Source organism: Cyanistes caeruleus, chromosome 23 (genome assembly GCF_971803275.1).
Source record: "Cyanistes caeruleus chromosome 23, bCyaCae1.hap1.1, whole genome shotgun sequence".
NCBI classification, from domain to species: domain Eukaryota; kingdom Metazoa; phylum Chordata; class Aves; order Passeriformes; family Paridae; genus Cyanistes; species Cyanistes caeruleus.
The window spans coordinates 6,927,750-6,943,375 of NC_141723.1; the positions used below are offsets into that span (position 1 = coordinate 6,927,750).

The 15,626-nt window shown below is 50.4% G+C and overlaps 1 protein-coding gene across 5 annotated transcripts in view; it reads left to right on the top strand.

Annotated features, from left to right (window-relative positions):
* The window catches only part of BCL9L (BCL9 like), a 44,638-nt gene that overhangs the window by 18,490 nt on the left and 10,522 nt on the right, over positions 1–15,626 (top strand). For 2 of the 5 annotated variants that reach the window (XM_086861209.1, XM_086861211.1), the window contains exon 1: positions 5,516–5,699. The exons of the other annotated variants lie outside the window; for them this stretch is intronic. The gene's annotated coding sequence lies outside the window, so the exon portion shown is untranslated. Of the gene's footprint in view, positions 1–5,515; positions 5,700–15,626 lie in introns of those variants that run through there. 5 annotated transcript variants of the gene reach the window in all.

Sequence of the window (15,626 nt, forward strand, 5' to 3'; positions counted from 1 at the left end):
AAGGGAATGGAAAGATGGAGAAAAAGCTTAAGAACACTGTGGGGAAAGGTACCCACAAGTTTCTGGTAAGGCTGAGCCTCTTTGCCACATGTCACACAGAGAATGCAGACATGAGTGGAACGATAACTCTGTTATTCCCCAGGACATATGTCTCTACACATGTAGTTATGCCCCCACCTCTTCTCTGATGGCTGGTGGCCATCTCTGGTCTGCTGTACAGTAAGGCTGGAGATGTGCAGTGTGCAGACATCTGCGGTTCATACAGGAATTATGTCAGCAACTCAGAATAGGTGAGGAAAAGTGAGAAGCGATATTGGGATCTGGTGTTGGCAGAGATTTCTAGGACTGGAAATCAGTAGTGGGTAATGGATGCTGCACACTTGCTGAGCAGTAAGGGGAGCTTTGAGGTCAGGAGGATGCTGGGGATGTATCTCCTGCCTAGTGCCTTGTCTTCAGCCTGTCATCAGTTCTCTTTCCTTTCCCATTTCTTAAGAGTTTATGCCCATAGGCATGACGAGTTGTGGGAAGAGTTGAGCTCTGTAGCAATACCTGAGTGTCTCTGATGGACTCACTGTGCCTGACAGAGCCACCCTTTTTCCTTAAACTTATTCATGGTCATTCACTCAGCAGCCATCCAAGACAGAAGAGGAGGAACAGTTTGGAAAAGAATAAAGTGGCCAGGTACTGAAGCGGATACCATTGTTTTCCACCAAACATGGAGCACACTGGGGATCTGACCCAGTACAGGAACTTTTTGTGTGCAGTGCTTTTGGGAATTTTCTCCGTTAGTGAATGTCTACTTGATCCTGGTACTTAACCTGTGAGCTTTTGGTTTTGCCAGAGAGAAGGAAACAAGACTTGTCAGTTCAGTTTTGTCCTAGTCAGTGTCATTTTTCAGTCCTTGCCTGGTTGGATTGCAAACCTATGGGGATCTCGAAATCCCATTGCCCTTTCTGACAGATGGGGGGAGGGGGAGGGAAATAATCCTGAAATATATCTGCTGCTTAAATCCTTTCCATCTCATGATCTGAAACTTCTGATGACCTGCCTGGCCTTTAGCCCCCCTGTTTACACCCTAGCTGGACTCCTCAAAATGCTGATGATGCCTTACAGCTGTTTGTGGTGCTCCTCCACCGAACAACATGGTTTTTGAAGTTGAGGGAATGGAGGAGGGAAGTTTCCCTGAGGGACTACTTAACTTCCAGACTTGCTTGCATTCTGCTCCCCAGACAGGTGACTGGAGTTTGGCAGAGTCTGTTTCTAACCTCATCACCAGGAAAGATGCTTGTAACAAGGTCTGACCCATGGGCAAACTTTTAAACAAACACAAACTCCTGCAGCAAATCAATACCTAGATCAATGGGGTTTTTTTCCTCTCTCAGAATACAGCTGTGTTGACTCAGGCTGCTGCGGCTGTTTCCTAGGTCATCTCCCTGCCAAAGCCTGAAATGAAGAGCTGGAATTTCAAGTTCTTTTCCATTTCTGTTGTCACCTGAGTTGAAGGAGTACCTGTGTTTTAGGCTTCACTTTAAGTCTTGCTTATAGTTCTTGGAGTTAGCTGGCTATGTCCAGTACATCAGAGGGGTAAAAGGAAATGGGCAGCTTGGGAAACCCTGAGCAAAACTGTGGTGGTATGTACTTTCTACTTGTCAGGTGCCCTTTTGAATGCACTCTGGAAAAAGGCAAATAACACTTGAGTAGACTCGGTCCCTTCCACTGGCCCAGACCTATAGGGAGAGCTTGGGGGAAGCCTCCCACAGTGTTACCCATCAGTGGGCTCTGTGTGTGTGCATGTGCTGGACAAGGAGGCTTAGCACCACGTGTGCTGTGTTGTAGCAGGTGTTCGCCATCACATCACCATGGGGGTTAGGGACTGGTAGAAATGCAGCACTCCAAAAAAGCCCTATCCCACACAGCCAGGCACTTTGTGTTTGGAGCTTTGTCTGTAGTTTTACTTGGTCTGTAAGGGAAAATCACTCTTGTGGAAGCAGTTAGAGATGAAAATGCAGCTGCTATCTCATCCTCGGGCTGTTGTCACTATGTGGAGGATGGACAATGTGTGTCCCCTCCCTGGGGCCGTGCTTGCACATTCATCCTATGATGTGGTGTTAGCAGGGCCAGCAGCTAGGGCTGAGCTTCTTTGTGATGGTCTCCAGTGAAAAACGAGAGTTTGAGTATGAGCTTTGTTTGGCACAGAGCAGGTGGGCAGCACTGTGTCCCGAGGATGCTCAGAAGAATGGTATGTCTGCTCCTGGATGGTATGTCCAGATTTGGGAGCTAACAACTCATTTCCTATTTTGCATTTGATCATGAAAATGATTGTTGTCTCCTGGATTTGCCCATGTGGAATGAGGCTAATGGGCTTGGCAGTCAGAAGAGTGATCCCACTTATGGCTGTGATGTTTGGAAAGAGCTATGAGAGATTTGGAGCCCACTCTGCTCCAAAGCTGTTGTATCTGCAACCTTGCCTGCGCTTTTGGGTGTGTTTGAGAAAATCCTGCAAGCCACAGCTGGATGTGAGTAGGGTGGTGTGTCCTGGGCCTCACACATATCAGGCGTCCCTTGCTTTTGCAGTGAGGTTCTGGTGCCTCAGAGGTACCCAGAGTCCTACCCAGAGGTAGGACTGCTGAATTTGCTGAGACAAGCATTAAACAGGAGAACCGGTGTCCTCTGTTGTAGGGGAGGCTCCCTGTCTAGACTGGAGTGCCAGGGCCTGGATACAGTGGGACTTCTTGTGGTGAGGCCAAGCAGGGCTGGGCTGCAGGGGGAGAGGTACCTGGCTGTGTCCTGCGGCACTGTCCCATGAGGAAGAAGACACGGCAAGACTTCCATCATATCCACCAGAAGAGAGGCTTCCACCTTCTCTCACGCCCACGCACTGGTGCAGACACGCACAGGTGTACAGGTACAGGTTCACACCAGCATGAACATGCTCGTGTGGATTCACATGAATTTGCAGTTAAGCAGGCACACCCACGCCAGCACGGATGCAAACAGACCCATGCTGGTGCAGGCCTGCTCGCTGTCATGGAGGCAGATGTGTTCATATTTGCATGACTCCGGGCTTGTGCTGGTGCAGGCACTGGTACACATGCTCCTGTGCTCATAGACACTAACAACGGAGCTAAGCCATGGCACTGGTCTATTTTTGGGAGCACTCCTAAGAATTGTGAGCGTGTTTCAGATGTTAGAGTCTTAGATGGGGTAAAGCTAGAACAGATGGCTGGAGAGTTCAGAGCAGCAGCCCTGCTGAGAACAGATATTTATAGGCAGATTTAACCCTTGTGTGGTCTCTGGAACCATGTTTAAAGGGATGGCATCTGGAGCAAGCATGGTAGAGCCGAGCAATGACCTCTGAGGGTGTGCTGTCCTATCTGGTTTCGGTGAGCCAATTATCAGTGTGGTCTGGAAATCCCATCTGTGCTCTACCTCTTTCTCAGGGGATGCAGCTTTCCCTAGACCATGGAGCCTGGTTTCTATAAGCTTTAGTGAAAATGGGCTGATTGTAGTTATTATTTGCTGACCAAGCTGGGGCAGCGGGAACTGCGGCTGCCCTGTGCTTGCGTGACCAGCAAAATGAGGATGAAGATTGTTTTGTCCCTCTCTTGCCCTGATTTTTTTTTTTTTTTTTCCCCCTCTTTTAGAGCAAAAGGTTACCCAGATTCTTCCTTTTCCTTGCTGGAAGCAGATACTGTGTTTTCTTTCAGGCACTACATCTTCTAAAGAGATACAGATGAAACCCTGCCCTGTTAGATCCACCAGATGTTTTTACCTGCCCTCATCTTTGACTCTCGTGCTTGAGCATTTAAGGAAGAGCAAAACCCATCTGGGGGTTGTGCTGCTTTGTTGAACAGAGTTGGCTGCAAAGTGAGGCGCATGGCATGTTTGCAGTGACAGCTCTATTTGCAATCCTTTCTTCAAAAACATCTAGCCTCCCTTTTGGGGTCTGAGGCAGTGTTGTATTTAACTTGTCTGGCATGTCTTGAAGTGGTCTTCACAGAGCTGAGTATCAGACACGGGAGAAAGTGATCTGGGGGGAAGGAAGAAAGCCTCGCCCTCCTCATGTGGGATATGTAAAGGACTCACAGAGTAGTTATTTGAGAGTTGCAGGGAAAAAGACACTGGCTCTGAAAGCATGAACTGGGGTGCAGACCTGGGGAGCTGTGTGAGTCTTCTCAAGCTGCTTTTCAGTCTGCCTCTGGCAAAATTAGGGAGCAGTGGTACTCCTGGAACTAGTGCAGGACACTGAGACTGGATAAAAAAGAAACAGAGGTGGGTGCTACTGGCAGAGTTGGTGCTGCCAGGTCAGAGAATGATGGCCTGTATTTGTGCTCCTAAAAATTGGAAGATTGAGTCTAGTTGTGAGATGGGGGAAGCAGCTGCAGCATCAAGTGGAAAAGGACATTCTTCCCTCACAACTGATCATAGACATTTGATCCCGTAGGGTTTGAGCTGCAGTGGTTGTGCACAGTGGCATACACAGCATGCACCTTTCCTCTGTTGTGACTTCAGCTAATGCAGATATTTGGAGCTGGTCTCTGCCTGCCAGCTTGTGCCTAGCATGGAGATCCCACGGAGGCAGTGCTGAGTCTTATAGGGCTCTTTTCCACTTGTCTTTGCACTGCATCTCCTGTGAACCAGCCAGAGACATTTCCAATGTTAGAGGTGGCATGCAGCAGCCTTAAGTCCTGTTACTTGTCCAGAGTCAGGTGCTTGGCCAAAGGTTACACAGATGCTCAGTGTATGCCTCAATGAGCTGGGTTTGTTGTTGTATACCCTGATTCCATGCCCAAGGGGTCTTGAAGCTCTGCTGGAAAGTCTGGGAGTGTGACATAGAGTGCTGGTCTTGCCTTGGGGATCAGTTCTGTGCTATGAGGGTGTGAATTCAGAGCATCCCTGAGTTTTCTGTACACTGAAATGCTGGGCATAGGAGATGCAAATTGTAGAGAGTGGGAGTATGTTGGAGCTGCTTGCTTCCTTTCTTATTCATTCTGCTTTCAGACTGTGGAGGCTTGGAAAGCAGTCACCGTAGTCCCCCCATGCACAGTTGTGTTCTGTCTGCTCACCTGTGTGTCACATGGAGGAGTTCTCAGTTTTCCCAGAAGCTCTTGGTCTCAGGTCAGCACTTACACCATAATCGAAACGTGACTTTATGGTGAGAAAAGCTGGTTTTGGCTACTGCAGCACCCATGCCCCCCCATATCCCAAAAGCACAGCTGATCCTGCTGGATACCCAGGTGTGAAGTTGGTAGTGCTGGTGGCGCTTAGCCAGCTCACAATCTGGTCTGCTGCATGGTGGTGTCATCTGGCAGCTTTGTGGCTGTGGCTGTCTGACTGTATTTTCTACCCAGACACATCGGTAGGAGCGAAGTTGCTTGGCAGGGCCACCGGGCACACTGATGTGGTGTTCCTGTGGCTGGGCTGGCCAGTGTTCTTCAGGGCCCACAGGAAGGGCTGGCAGCCACCCACTCCCCTCCTACCTGAGGAGGCAGAGAGAGAACCTGGCAGGAACAACGGGTGCGCAGTTGGGTAACTGCCAGTCCTGGGATCTGCCCACACTTGCCCGCTCTCCCACAATGGCCCCATTGTTCCTGAGAGGGCAAGGAAGAAGCTTCCTGCAGTTCCCTGGGTATCATTAACCCTCTACCTGCCAGGAGCAGGCTGCAGGATGGGCGTACATGGGGCAGGAGGTCGCATAGGTGAGTGGAGGAGCTCCCACTGCCCTTGAATGCAAGGAGGGGAGCTGCAGGGGAGCACCAGCCTGTTTCTGCCAGCCTAGCACATGCCTGTGCTAAAGACATACACTGGAGAAGTAGGGCCCCGGTGAGCCTTGATTTCCTCTGACAAGGCAGCTTTCTGCCATTACCTTTCATTGGGAGCAGCCGCCAGTGGCTGGGCTGCTTTGGCCCCGATGTGCATGCCGGAGCAGGACATGTCTTTAGGAATACAACATTTAGGGTGTTGGGGGGTTAATTCCAGTGGCTGAGATACTGGTGTGGAACCTGTTTAAAGCGATTCCAGACTGATCAAAGTGCCTTCTTCCTTCCTGTCCTGTAACGTGATCTCGGGCCAATGAGCTGCTCGGGGTCTGCTGTGGCTTCTGGTTCCTGTTGTTGTGGAGACAGAGCCTTGGAGGGCACAGGCGTGCCTCGCTGCGGGTGCAGGCTCGGGGCCAAAGCACAATATCCGTGTGCCGAAGAGGACAACAAGTACCCTGTCGCTGGCCAAAGGAGCTGGACGACCATCTCCCACTCTGCTTGCTGTCTCTGCACTGTCTGTCTTTCGATAATTGTGCTTCCCCACAGCTTTCTGCTATGTGTGTTTCCTGATCAGCTGATTCCAGGGGTTATAGGGCTGCCTCAGCACCCCTGCTCTGTCACCGACTTCCTCTCTAGAATCCATAGGACAAGGGAGAGGAAGAGGCATCTGACTAGCATGCTAAGACTCTGTACAGGAAGCTTTCTGGATGTCAGTCTTCAGCGATGTCGACCCCAATGTATCTCGTGCTAGGAGAACTGGCTCGGTAATCCAAACAGCTGAGGACTTTGAAAACTAAGAGATACCTTGTGAAAGTCACCAACTAGTTCTTCTGCAAACCTCAATGCTAACTTGTTTATATCATTTCCTAAATGGCTGTCCTGCTTTCAAAAAGTCTCTTACTTCCTCCAACTCAGTAGCCTTTGCACTCTTCTCCCCTCCTTTGTACCCTGGTCTTTGTTGTTGCAATAACTTTTCTTAATATGTTCTGTTTCTTAAATAAGGGCAGAACCAGAGTTAACTGTGGTGGGCCAAGGGCTGAGTTTGGAGCACTTGATGACCCCAGCTACTGTCCCTAATGCAAACAATGCTGCTTCAGACCTTGATCTGGCTGACTCTGGGCACTTGGCCTCTGACCACAAGGACCACTGCAAACCCCAAAACCTCCTATAAACCTCAGAGCTGGAGGAATGTCAGAAGCCCTTGCCCAGTCATTATTTAACAAGATATCTCACTCCTGGTGGGGAAGGGGAGTTCTGTGGGGGGAGCCCCAGGAGATGCTGCCTCTGGGCCTTTCTCTTAATCTGTGGCTGTGCATCTGCTGTTACAGAGGGCTCATGCCTTCCCAGGGGGCTGCAGTTACTGAGATGGGGCAATTCCTAGCTCTTTTTCACTGTTTCCTTTTGCGTGGTTGGAGGCTTGGCCAGGGTTAGATCACTGTGTCTCTGGAGGAGCTCTCTGAGTTGTGTGAGTGCATAAGGGCAGAGTAGCCCCTGAGACTCAGGACTGGGTCTGTGAGGAAGGCCACGCTGCTTTTTGCACCTGTTGAGTGGCAGAAGCTGGGGAGTTTCAGCTTAACATATGGAAGAGGCTTCTGGGGGTAATGGTGAAGCATGGTGAGGAGGTACAGTAGCTGCTGTCTTGGGGTGTGCAGTGGGGAAACCTCTCAGCAGATCGGTGCTAGTACAGAGTCTGATGGTAAAGCCAGATGAGGAGCCATGGCTCCCCTCTCCTCGAGGTCTCTCCCTCCCTTTCCAGCCCAACACTGTAGTCCCAGTACTGCCTGCAGGCAGCTGCCACCACTCAGCTGCAGGATCAGCTGCCTGTGCGGATCCTCTCTGCACTGGGGAAGGTGAAAGGTTCCCCAGGGTGGAATTTCCTGCGAGGTAGTTGCATAGCTGCTTCCCCTATGACCTTACACCCGATGTGCCTTAGTCATGATGGCATGCAAATACAAGGCAGCGAGGTGGGGGCTGGAGGGAGATGCTGGGAAAAGGAAGTGACCTCAGTCATGGTTTAAATATAGAGCCCAGCGTTTGCTGCTGCTGGGCCTGGTATTTATGATCTTGGAGGAGTGCTCAGCAGCTCACTCCATCTCTTCTACAGTCCGGGCTGGCAGAGGGTAGTGTCCGGGCAAGGTGTTGGGGCAGCCACCCTGCTTCCCCCTCTTTCCCACACTTCTCTGTCAGCTCCCTCTCCCCAGGCGTGCTGGGGTACATAAATGTGTGTGCCCAGTTGTACAGACATGGTGCTGCAATCCTGGCAATTTGCAGGCCTGCAGATGTTCCAGCCTCTTCCTTTTGCGCAGATGTGTCCTTTGTATGTTGCATTTAGTGCCAGGACTGGGGATAGGAAGAGTCTGACAGGTCCCCAGCTCTCTGCCATGAGCCTCCTCAAAGTCAAACTAACTTGTTGCACTGCTGGTCACATAGCAGGGTGCAGCTGGGGTACGCGGCACTGAGAAAGGTGGTAGGGGAGTCTCTGCCACAAAGGTTTCCTGCTGAGATCCTGTCTGCGAAGACTGCCATTCTTCAGGCTGGAAAGTGATCTGAGCTCACTCAAAGGAAGAGCTAGTGTTTCAGGGAGATTTTCTGCAAGGTGGTAGGGGATGCCTAGCCCTCTCTTGGAGTGTGCAACAGGCATCTCCATGCTGCTTTAATCTGAAAGAATGTGGTAAGCATCTGCTGCAGGGATGGCATGGCTCTGCTCCCCAGCACAACCCTCTGCACGCTGCGGAGGCTCTGTGTGAGGGCCTAGGTGCCAAGGAAGCCTGGGGTGCGAGTGCACACACCGTGCCCCAGCCCAGGCACCGCTGCGCTGGCAGGAGGTGCAGTGAGTTGGCCTGTGCTCAGCCGGGCCGGGTTGTGGATGCCTTGGGTGACGGTGACACCTAGTGGTTTCGTCCCATAGGCTCCACCTCGGGCCCAGAGGTGGGCCACCTGGAAAATCTGATGCTTCTAGACAGCCGGCATGAAGCTGGACCGGCCACAGACCCTGCAGTGCTCAGGAATCCTTGTATCTCTGACTTGGAGACAGGAGGCAGGGAAGGCAGCCAGTGTGATGGCCCTGCTGAAGATGGCTAATCTGTCACAGAGCCCTGCAAAGAGACTTATAAAAAGAAGAGCAGAAACTGTTGTGTTAAAGCTTGTAAGCTCCTCGTAAAGTTCTGGCATTGCTGGGTTCCAATCCTGAACACTGCTGGCATTGCGGACTTCTTTTGTTATTGCTAAAGGATCCTAAAGTGGTTGCTGAATTCTGGATGCAGGTGGAAGACTGTACTCATAGGCTCAGCTACATCATCTGTTAACCAGATATGTGTGACCCTAGGCAAGACTTATTTCCCTTGCTATTCTTGTGGAAAAGGTGGGGTTTTAAGGTCTCAGCTGTGAGCCCTGCTGCTCAAGAGGGTTGGTATAGCAGAGGCCATGTGAGGCACAGCTCACTAGCTAGACTTTTTAGTATTACTTGCCCAGTCCCAGTAACCCCAGTGCACAAACACAGTGGAAATGGCCTGAGGAGGTCTCTTCATCCCATGTAGCAACTGTCCAGGAAGGTCTGTGTTATGGCCTTGCATTGCAGCCTGTGGTGTTATCTGCCAGAAGGGTTTTCGCAGGGAAACTGCCCCATTCACGTACAGATGAGCTTGTCTTTGTGCATCCCAGCACAGCCAAAGGCTGCGTGGGGGTGTCCAGCTGTCACAGCAGCCCATGTTCCTGGCCAGATTTCATATACTGCAGGATGAGATTGTGCCCTAGAGGAAATGTATGCTCCCTGACCAGCAGCAGTACCTTTGGAAGAGATTTCTGGCTTTGCTTCCTGACCTACTAGATGCTGTTAGTCGACTGCAGTCTGCCAAGCTGCAGCATACAGGTGGCTGTACTGCCCTTCACATAGAGCACTCGCAGCTTCCTGCAGGTCTCTCGCTGACCCATCCCCAGCAAGTCACACTACCCATTGTACAAAGCAGTTCCTTGTTATCATCCCAACGGATGTGACTATCGAGTAATGTCTGGCACATGCAGGGTTTCTGTAGGGAACACACCAGTTGAACTGGAAAGCCAGAAAGATCTGAAAATTTGGTGTTAGACCTGGAAACTCCCTTAGCACAGGACAGGAAACTAGGCTCTGGCTGATCCTGCAGTAAAGAGGAGTGGAGTGGGAGAAACTGTTCAACTAAGGGGACAATTAAGAGCTAGAAGAGGTCTTCTAACCCTGATTGGGCTGAAGCTGTGACAGGAGAGAGGTTGTAGGGTGCTGGGCAGAAAGCAAATGGCATTCCCAATTCACTTTGCTGTCTTTGAACCTCAGCTGCCACCCACCTTACATGGGATGTGTGTGCCTAGGTGGAAGAGAATGTGAATCTGAGGTTTTGTTCTACTAAAGACCTTTGAGACTTGTGGCTAAGTAGTCCCACAGAAATGCATCACTCTGAAGATAGCTTCAAATGACAGGAGATCAGCAGGGCCTGCCAAAATGACTCAGAGAACTGCTAGGATTCAAAAGAGCACAAAATTCTCTCTGTAGGTCTTTTGGAACCCTCTCATACACCTGTCAAGGGCACCACCTTCTCTGCCATTTAAAAGGGCATGAGAAGAATCCAAGAAGTAAATGGAAGTGAAAAGGGATTTCTCTAGTTTATCAATATGATGATGTAAGGGCAAGATAATTTCATGACACATTCAAGACAGATTACCCTTGTCAGCAGAGTTGCCCATAGTCTTCTAATGTCTCTGTCTGGCCAAAGCAAAGCTTAGATGAGAATGCCTTTAGCAACAGTAGCCTGGGTTGAAGCTGCTGTCACTGGTGATGGACACTCTCAGGCAAGTGTTCCAAACTGGGGCTCAGGGAGATGATCCTGTAGCCATTGTTTGCTATATAGCAGATTGTTCCGCAGCTGTGCTTGTTGAGCTCAGGTCAGTTTCAGGCTCATCTGGGTGTTTGAACCCACCCCTGACCTTTGGCTGGAGCTGGCTGGCTGACAGCAATGCTGTTTTGCTACTGGTTTTGAGGGGTTTGTTTCTCACTGGAAGAACTCAAAGCCTGTTGAACAGTCTTGTGAAAAGGATTGTTTTGAAACAGCTGTGTTTGCATGGGAAAGGGCAAATTTCTGATTCTGGTCTTTTCTCAAATCAGAAATGATCCAAGGGTCTCACACCTCACTTCTGAAAAGTTTGTCTTAGTCTTTCCCTCCATGAGATACACTGACTTTATTGACATAGTATGGTATTATTTTGGAGGTATTCGACCCCTTCTGCTGTTAACCCTGGGAAGACTGGTAATCTAGGACTGGTGTTGGGTCATGTGCTGGGGATCTCATCCAGATTTGGAGTGCATGGTATCTCAGGAGGGAGCAGCAGGTTTCTGGAGTCTCTCCTGCTGTTTCCTCCCTAATGTCTTTCTTCAAGAAGTTGTTCAGCTTGCTTAGGACCTTCTCATTTCCAAAGTCAAGGTGTTCAGCATGAGTTTGTGGTGGTGTCCATGGGATCTGGATTGGGTTGTCCAAGATTGCATCTTGTAGTGAGTGATTGGGTGGTTATCAGCATAGGTTATGTGCTTAGAAGGTGTTTGCAATGGTGACCTGGTCTTGTTACTTCCTGGACAGGCTGGCAGAGAAGCCAGAAGTTTGATGACTTTCTTTGTGTTGCATCACCGTGTCACAACCTGTTTTTTATGTTGAGTGTCTTGTGTGTTGGGTTGTAATGAGCGGTGGAACACACAGCATACCTTGGAAGGCCTGGGTTCTGGTGTCCATTGTGTATGCACAACTTGATAGTTATCTGGGTTTCACAGGAAACTTCTCCCAGCATCCGATGGGAGGGAGATGTGGTGAAGCACCTTCCTTTTTGAATCATCATGGCTCTGTTGTCCTGGCTTCCTCTCTTGCGCCTTCTTCCGAGAGGGATAGCACAGCAGCAGTGCCAGCCAGCTCCCAGATGTGGAAGCTGTGAGGCTGGTGGCAGGCATTGATTCCTCATTCTTTGTGGCAGTGTTGGGAATCTATGCTATAGTCCTTTGGAGAGAGCAGGAGCATGATTCACCAGAAAGTCTTCCGAGAATGCAGCGGGGTTTCAGGTTTCTTCAACTATCAGCTAGCAATTCCCAGATTGCAAGTATGTCAGCCCAGTCTCCTACGAGAGCTTACTCCTCTCCCTCTGCTGCTTTTCAGACTGTATTGGAGGAGGCTTACTGAAAGCAGTTTTTGTTGTTTTGTTTCACGATTTCTTGTCTGCTAAGGTCCCAGCCTTAGATTCAAAGCTGTGCCTTTCCAGATGTATCAGGTACAAATGTTCTCTGCATTTGGATGTCACCCTTTGTTCAACAGATACTTACTGTGCGTCGAAAGCCCCCCTCCCTCTCTGCATGAGGTTGGCTGGGTTGTCCCCCTGTGTAACAATGGTGGAATAAAGGCATCCAAAACCCAGACATCTTGCTTGGGCTCACAAGTGGAATTGGTGGTAGCTGGGAGCAGAAGCCAGGAATCTCGTCTCTTTGCTTTAAGCACTGGAAATTAAGTTTGCTATTGTCTGTAAAACTACCAGGCTGGAGTGGGTGTGTTGCTAAATTGCAGAGAAAGATGGATTTCTGTGCAGTCTTCTTTTTGTCATGTTCTTTTCAAGTTTTGAATTGTTTGTCTCCTGCTGTCAGTGTATCTACTTTCTAGTTAATTATCTTCCGTGGCCCAGATGTATGGCATGCCTGTTGAAATCTAGTTTGGATCTCAGGGTATGTGGAAGGAGCTTACAGCAGTCAAGATGCCTATTGTCATGCTGTGGCCAGACAGATGAGAGGCCAAGGCGGATCCCTGCTATCCATCTGCAACAAAATCTAGCTGTTGCTACTCCTGAAAGCAGAGCAGAATCTTCAGGCAGCTGCTTTTGCCATTTGTCCCACTAGGAATTGTTAGGCAAGTGTTATCCCTCTGAGTAGACACTGGAAGGGAGGGCTTTCCGAAGTTTATCCAGGTCCCTCTGTCAGCCCAGGGTAGCTTTCCATTATGTCTCAGACAAAGTTTTGAATGACCTCCCTGGAGCACCAGCCTAGTCCAAAATAAAAAAAGAAGGTAGGTGTCTCCCAAATGTTTCATTCTGGAGGAACCTCATCAGAGCTGATGAGGCTCATCCATGCTGAAAGGCAGTGCCTGAAGGTTTTGTCACGGTAACTGCCAGGTCCTTCAGAACTGAGATGTGTGTTCCATGCAGTCTCATCTGAAAACCAGAGGGGCAGGAGGTGCATCTCTGGACTGCAGGCATGGGCTTTTCAGGGCCCTGGGCTTCTTTGTCCCTCCCTGAATTATTCACCATGCTGGGCTGTACTGGGTTGTGCTGCAGTGCTGCTGAGCAGTCACATTTTCAGTGAAGCATTTTGGGTTCTGTTACAAACACAGTATCATGCTCATGCAGATGTGCCACAGGCAGACCTGGATCTCCCGACCTACCTTTGAAATGGAAGCACCTCCTCAGCGGGTGTAGCCACACAATGGCGTCAGTGAGTTTGTGACCCTCAGGGCTGGTGCAGAGTGTTGCGGGGATTGTGAGTGCGGCAGAGCGGAGGTGGGGGAGGGCCTCTGGGCCACCAGCAGCAGGAGCTGCTGCAGGGCTTGCTTTCTGGAATGCTGTCTGGCACCAACCTCTTCCAGTGGGGCTGAAGGCTCCCTGTGGCTGGCCAGACAGGCTGCAGGCAACATGTGTGCTCAGTGTTGCAGCTTGTGCCATATGGACCTTCTTCTCCTCCCTGCTTGCCCTCTCCTAGTCTCCTTCCCTGCTCAGCTCCCCTCCCCCTGCAAGTGGCTTTACAGAGCAATTGGGCAGGCACTGGGACAGCAGCTCTGACATAAATCTCTCCTGGTGTGGAATGAGAGGTATAAATATCCAGAGAGTGATGTGATCTTTCCAGCTGCTATTAATAGGTCTCTGGAGAACAAGAGCGAGCAAGCAAGACTGGCTGACACTTAAAGGGCTAGCAACTCCCTTATGTGCTGTGAAAATTAATCAGTGCTGTAGCTCACCGTCCTCCTCCAGGCAAGAACAGAGCCCTCACCAAGGTGTGTGGGGCAGAGGAGGAGGAGGGAGCAATTAACAACTCCTAGCTAGGAAGCAATGATAGGCCAAGCTGTGCATGAAGGATCCCACTAAGGGGGAATGAATGCTTGAGTGGGCCATGCCACAGCACTGTTTGCATAGCATGCCAGCAGTCCTGGGCTCAGCTTGCAGGGAGGCAGGTGCTGAGAAGACCCCTTTGCAGAGAAGACCCTTTCTGCAGGCACAGAACTCGCTCATGGTGCATGACAAGCTTTAGCCTGTGCTTTGTGGTGATCACAGTCTTTTGGGGAATATGGGTCTGCCATATGTGCTTCACTCTGCTTTCTTTGCAAGGGTGCAGTGATTTGCCCTGGCAGAGCGAGCACTTGGCCTTTGTTAGTGGTGTCTCCAGGCTCACCTTCAGCAAGCCAGGAGCAGCATGTGTAGTGCTTCGGAGCTCTTATGGTGCTATTTAGACACGTGGGGTTTGGTTTGGAGCTGGTGCTTCCCGTCCCTGGGTGGCAGAAGAAATCTGCGCAGCATCTGGCCTGCATGGCCCAAATGGGAGGAGCAGACCCCAGCAACCCCCTCCTTGTGTGCTGGGAAATTTCTCAGCCTGTGCAAAGGAAAGCTTCTTGGGTGCATTGTGGGGGTGTCATGCAAAGCATATAGCAGATGTGAGCAAGTAGAGTAATACCTCAGCTTCCACAAACTTGTCGTTTACTCTCCTTCCCTCCTGATTCCCTAAGAAGTAAAAATGACTGTGACAGGGTTAGAGTTTGGGTGTAGTTACCAAAGTTGTGTGTTGGACCAAGGGTTTGTGGTGGCCTTCCAGAATACACAATGTGATATGGAGGTGCATCCCAGTCATCTCTAATGCCTGTGCAAAGTTCCAAGGGGAATATTCCCAGTGTGAGCATGAGACTCTGCCAAGGCAGCTAGATCCTGCAAGGAGGGCTGCTGCAGCATTGTTTAGCTGCATGCATGTCCCTCAGCCCAGAAATCTCTGTGTTCTGCCCTAACGTCCTCTTCTTTGCCAGTCTCTGCCTCAGCCTGTGGGGCTATTCAGAAAGCTGAGCTAGGTTTTGAGCAGGAGAGCATCATCCTGCTATTCCAGCAGGCCTGTGGCACATTGCATCATCCTGCTGGGCTGGAAGCTCCCGCTAAAGTGGACACCCCCTCACCCACAGCCTTAAGACAGGAGCTGGAACTGTTCCTCAGGCCCCTGGGAGAGGCAGAGCTTGTCTGATGAGTGGCTGCACTTCCCGGCTCTGCCCTTGCCTTGCAATCCACTGCCTCTTTCTCAGTTGCCTCAACCTTTGTCCCCTGCTTTGTCCCAGTTTTCTCTTCATAGGCTTGTGTCAAGACTGTTTGCTCAGATGTCTTCTGTGTGTTTTGCAGGGCAGAGGAAGCCTATTTAGCAGCAAAAGGGGTCCCTGAAAACAGTAGGGCACCAGATTTCTCTCTAGGGTCGCAAAGTTGTCTAAGCTCTGGCAACACCTGCAAAATAACTCTGAGAATCCTTCTTCTCACCAAAGTGTTAGGCTGGCGTGGAGCACCCCTCTCTTATCTTGGCCTTGGAAATGAGGGCTCTCATGTATGTGGTTGTTCCTTGAAGTACTGGCAGGTCTCCATGCCTGGGTGAGAGAGTTTGCAGCTTGTCAGCACGTGAATGAGTAACTGCAGAGCAGGATTTTTTGCTCAAAGGGGCCAAGGCTAATTCCCAGCATGAGCAGCTCTGTGTTGTGCCTTGCCATGGATTTTGTCTGTCTATGTGACCAAGTAACAGCCCCAGCGCACTGGTCCTGTGCTGTGCCCCCAGCAGCCACACCTGTGTGAGGGGCACCGTGC